Here is a 5,233-nt window from a genome sequence, read left to right as displayed (position 1 = left end):
AGTGTTTTGGTTCCAGTTCAGTGTTTTGTGCTTCAGTGTTTTAGTCCACCAGCGTTTTTGTTTGTCTTTTGGTGAGTTTAGTTAGTAAGAGGTTTTCCAGCATTAAAGCTGCGCTTTAAGTTGAATTTCTGTGTCTGAGTCCTGCATTTTGGATCCACCACTCCTGCTTGCCCGCCTGCCACACAGCCAACCATGACAGAACGACGCAACCATCAAATGGATCCTGCGGACTCACGGTCTCAGTATCTCGCGCAGTTGTGGAATTACTGCCGGGAGGTAATCCACGCTGAGGACACCCCCAAGAGACTCCTTCAGGTGGTCTTTTTCGACAACTTTTTGTCTTCCACCCTCTGCACAGCTGGTTTTTTGGACATTAACGGATTAAAACAATTAATAACAGCTCTGAGAGCCAGGATTTGCTTCGAACTGTTTGGCATGGGCGGTCCAGGCAAGGTAGAGTCAGCTACCCTCCTGGAAGCCCTCGCTGCCTGGTATTCTCAGCATCAGCATCTGTTCCCATCAAGCTTTATCACTAAATCATTCCATCCTCCCTTAAGAGAGGGACTGCATCCTCGTTGCCTTCACCCCAGTACACCAGTGTCACCTGTGTCTCCAGCAGCTCAGCTCCCAGTGTCGCCTGCTCAGCAGCCACTCTCAGCCCAGTTAGCTCCCCCGCAGCCACTCTCAGCCCAGTTAGCTCCCCCGCAGCCACTCTCAGCCCAGTTAGCTCCCCCGCAGCCACTCTCAGCCCAGTTAGCTCCCCCGCAGCCACTCTCAGCCCAGTCTCCAGTGCCACCCTCAGCTCAGTCTCCAGTGCCGCCTGTAGCGGAGGCCCCAGTAGCTCCAGTGCCGCCTGTAGCGCAGGCCCCAGTAGCTCCAGTGCCGCCTGTAGCGCAGGCCCCAGTAGCTCCAGTGCCGCCTGTAGCGCAGGCCCCAGTAGCTCCAGTGCCGCCTGTAGCGCAGGCCCCAGTAGCTCCAGTGCCGCCTGTAGCGCAGGCCCCAGTAGCTCCAGTGCCGCCTGTAGCGCAGGCCCCAGTAGCTCTGGCTCCAGCATTACCGGTTCCACTCGTTCACTCCATGCAGGGAGAAAGCCTAAGTCCTACTCAAGGTGCTTTTCATGGGTCAGCCGCCATTGGCACTGTTTGCCGCTCCAGGGCTTCCCCAGAGGCTAGGTCCCAGTCCTCAGCTGATGCTGGACCCCTGGAGTTTAAGCAGCCACCTGGGAAGTGCCCCGTGTCAGTGCTGTCTGAGCAGGGCCAGTGCTCAGCACAGCACCCATTTCCTTCATGTCTGCCAGTGGACTCCATGCCTGCTGGCTTTGTGATGGCTTCTGCTGGAGGGTCCAAGGGGCCCGTCCAGCCTTCGTCTCGTGTATCCGCTGGAGGGTCCGAGGGACCGCTCCGGCCTTCGTCTCGTGTCTCCGCTGGAGGGTCCGACGGACCGCTCCGGCCTTTGTTTCCTGTTTCCGCTGGAGGGTCCAAGGGACCGCTCCGGCCTTTGTCTCCTGTTTCAGCTGGGGGGCCCGAGGAGCCCGTCCAGCAGCCCTCCTCCTCAGCTGGTGGTTCCGGAGAACCACACCAGCCTCATGCCTCGTCGGCTGGAGGGTCCGAGGGGCCCGTTCAGCCTCCTGTCTCCGCTGGAGGGTCCGAGGGGCCCGTTCAGCCTCACGCCGCGTCAGCTGGAGGGCCCGAGGAGCCTGTCCAGCCGCCACCTGCGGCCGCCTCGTACTCGTCTGGTCCAGCTTCATCCGAGTCTTCGTCCTCGCCTGGTCCAGCTTCATCCGAGTCTTCGTCCTCTTCTGGTCCAGCTTCATCCGAGTCTTCGTCCTCTTCTGGTCCAGCTTCATCCGAGTCTTCGTCCTCGCCTGGTCCGACTTCAGCCTGTGCTTCGCCTGGTCCAGCTCCATCAGAGCCTTCGGCCTCGTCTGGTCCAGCCTCATCAGAGCCTTCGGCCTCGTCTGGTCCAGCCTCCGTGTCTTCAGCCTCGCCAGGCCCAGCCTCATCAGAGCCTTCAGGCTCGCCAGGCCCAGCCTCCGTGTCTTCATCCACGCCTGGTCCAGCTTCTGCCTGTGCCCCGCCTGGTCCTGCCCCGCCTGGTCCTGCCCCGCCTGGTCCTGTGCCCACCGGGCCTCAGCCAGTACGCTTGACACTGGGGCGCCACCGCTGCCTTCCGCGCGGCCGGCCCCCTGAACTGCTCCGTCGTCTCCTTCGTCGCCGCCGCTGCCTTCCGCGCGGTCGGCCCCCTGCACTGCTCCGTCGTCTCCTTCGTTGCCGCCGTTGGCTTCCGCACGGCCGGCCCCCTGACCTGTTTGGACTCCTGTGCTGTCGGCCCCCTGGCCAGCCCCCTGCATTGTTCTTTTTTCTGGGCTCGTGTTTTGTTTTGGGGCTTTCTTGTGCTTTGGTGTTTTTGTTTCGTGCCCTCCTTCCTGGGCCCCCGCCGCCCGCCCTGGTCGGGTTGTTTTCTGTTTTGGGCGGTTTTTGGGTTTTTTTTCGTTTTCTTGTGTTGGGCTGTCGGGAGCCAGCCCTTGGGGGGAGGGTACTGTCAGGGTCCTGGGTCTCCTGACCCAGCGTTTTAGTTCTTTGTGATTTTTGTATTATTGTACTTGGTGTGAGTTTCTAGTTTCGATCCCTTGCCCTTCATGTTTCTCTATGTCCCCTCTGTTCTGTGTAAGTCTGTGTCTGCATGTTTGATTTCCCCTCTGTGTCTCTCGGTTCTTAGAGTCCTCTGCCTTATGGTTCATGTCTCTGTGTTTCTTAGTTGCTGTCTCCACTGTGTCAAGTTCGCGTCTCTGTGTGATCCTTCCTGTTTTACTTTGAAGGTCCGTGTCTTATGTGAATGTGTCCTGCTTTGCTTGTCTCGTCAGTTCTAATTTCCCCCAGCTGTGCTCTCCTTCTGTGTCTCATTCTCCTCGTTACTTCCCAGTGTATTTAGTCCCTGTGTTTCTCTGAGTCAGTGTTGCGTCGTACCCTCAACAAGCTGTGTGTGTTTTGCCTCCGTGTTGCCAGTGTTTTGGTTCCAGTTCAGTGTTTTGTGCTTCAGTGTTTTAGTCCACCAGCGTTTTTGTTTGTCTTTTGGTGAGTTTAGTTAGTAAGAGGTTTTCCAGCATTAAAGCTGCGCTTTAAGTTGAATTTCTGTGTCTGAGTCCTGCATTTTGGATCCACCACTCCTGCTTGCCCGCCTGCCACACAGCCAACCATGACATCATGGATGTTCGTTGTCTCATCCTGGACTGTATACTAAACAGAAGGAAAGAGGGCGGGGACTAGTGAGTGTCAGTACCACAGTCTCAGGGTGCTGGATTTGGGGTGAAACCCTCCATGCATGGCCAGGAGCTTCCTCATCTTGATGTCAGTGGCTTCTATCTCCTCCTTTAGCCAACTTATTATCCCAACAGGGTACCTGATCACGGGCAGGGCGTAGGTGTTAACAGCCTGGATCTTGTTCTTACTGTTCATCTGACTTCTCAGGACTTGCCTGACCCTTTGCAGGTTATTGGTGGTTGCAGCTTTCCTAGTGGCCTCATGGTTCCCATTTGCCTAAGGGATTCCCAGATACTTGAAGCTGTTCTTGATGTCTGCAATGTTGCCTTCTGGTAGATGGATCCCCCTCAGCTCTGATTACCTTCCCTCTCGTTGTTACCGTCTGACTACACTTCTCGAACAGGAATGACATTCCAGTGTCCTTGCTGTAGATCCTGGTGGCTTGGATCAGTGATTCAGAGTCTTGTTTACTCTTGGCATACAGCTTGATGTCATCCATGTAGCAGAGGTGGCTGAAAATTGCTTCATCCTGTAGTAGTCGGTATCTGTAGCCAGTCTTGTTAATGATCTCACTGAGGGGGTTCAGGCCTACATATCAACTGATCTATCCATCTGTATGTGTGTATGTGTGGGTTTTTTGCTGTTAAATATGCATGTAGCATGTGATCATATTCCTAATTTTTGCTCTTCATGTTCATGTAGAGACTGAGTGGGAAATGTAGAAACGCTTCATATAATATTCTAATCATGCAGCCATTTCAGCGTGTGTGTAAATTAAACAATCTACAGTTTTGCTCGGAGCACAATATGAGCCAATTAAACATTCTCATCTCCGCTGGACATGAAATTCTGCTGGACTTCCCAACCAATATTTGTCATTGTTAATTCTCTCCTCAGGTGGAACAGCTAAAACCGAAATGTAGGGTCTTAAGAAATAACATCTAAAGCATTCATTCTTAACTTTGCAGAACCAATGTTTTAATTTTTAAAAAAAAGGTACAATGACTTTACTGGATAGTAAAGTTGTGCAACAAAAACTTCTCTTAACCAAGCAATAGCAGCCAGTTAATTTTCACAGAAAGACTCGTGGTGGTCTGTGTCATTATCGGACTTTCTCACTGTTCCCCCAGTTTGATTCTGTTCTGTGATACAACGGCCCAGTGAAAGACAGTTCTCATTTTGTCTGGATTCAGAATTGCTGAGCCCCAGAATAACAGAGGGGATTAGGTACTCCCCATTTGTGTGTTTTTCACAGGATGCTGGTCATCCAGAATAAAGAGGCTGTGATGCAATCAGAGAATACAAATCTGAGAGATACTGAAAGGACATCGAAATCCTCTTCACAGCCATCAATTGACTCTTGTCGCATTTAGGTAACATAAACAGGAGTGTAGCCTCCTCTGCACAGTGATCAATCATTCAGCAAAGCTACCCTTTGTCTCTGTCATTGAGACACAAATAAAGTGCACAAAATCCATCAGCCATGTGGTCTGTCTAAATCAATAAGCAACTGTGTTCAGAAGTACTTGCAGCAAAGCGACTGCTTCATATTTAACCACACCGATGTCCTTCTTTGGAGGCAGCTGTCCGTCAGACAGCTGCTACATCAAACTGGAGTGGTCGGTGCTAGAAAATAATGCAGATACACTTGATCAAAAGCATGACTGAGTAGCTTCTCCATAACCCAAACAACTTTATGAACTGACAAATGGTTAAGAAAAGAAGCGATGGCAAGATTTCCATTTCTAAAAAAGTCAGTGTTGGAAACTATTCCCCAGTGCAATTAAAAAGAGCATCGACTGCTTAGAATCAGTGTCTCTTACTTTATCAAATAAATGTGTATCAGATTTCTGCAGTGTTAAAGATAAAAGAAATCTGATTTTTCTTTTTTTTTTTTTTGTTGCTAAATTTGTAACTAATTGGAATTTCAGGATTCCTCTCGACAGTTAAGAGTCTTTTTCACCTGCTAGGGG

The sequence above is a fragment of the Aulonocara sp. 'chitande type north' Nkhata Bay genome, linkage group LG4 (genome assembly GCF_057382095.1).
Source record: "Aulonocara sp. 'chitande type north' Nkhata Bay isolate Kocher_YH1m ecotype deep benthic linkage group LG4, A_spYH_male_GT1.1, whole genome shotgun sequence".
Taxonomy (NCBI): Eukaryota; Metazoa; Chordata; class Actinopteri; order Cichliformes; family Cichlidae; genus Aulonocara; species Aulonocara sp. 'chitande type north' Nkhata Bay.
The sequence above is the reverse complement of the archived record's forward strand: the minus strand, read 5'-3'. Positions refer to the sequence as shown.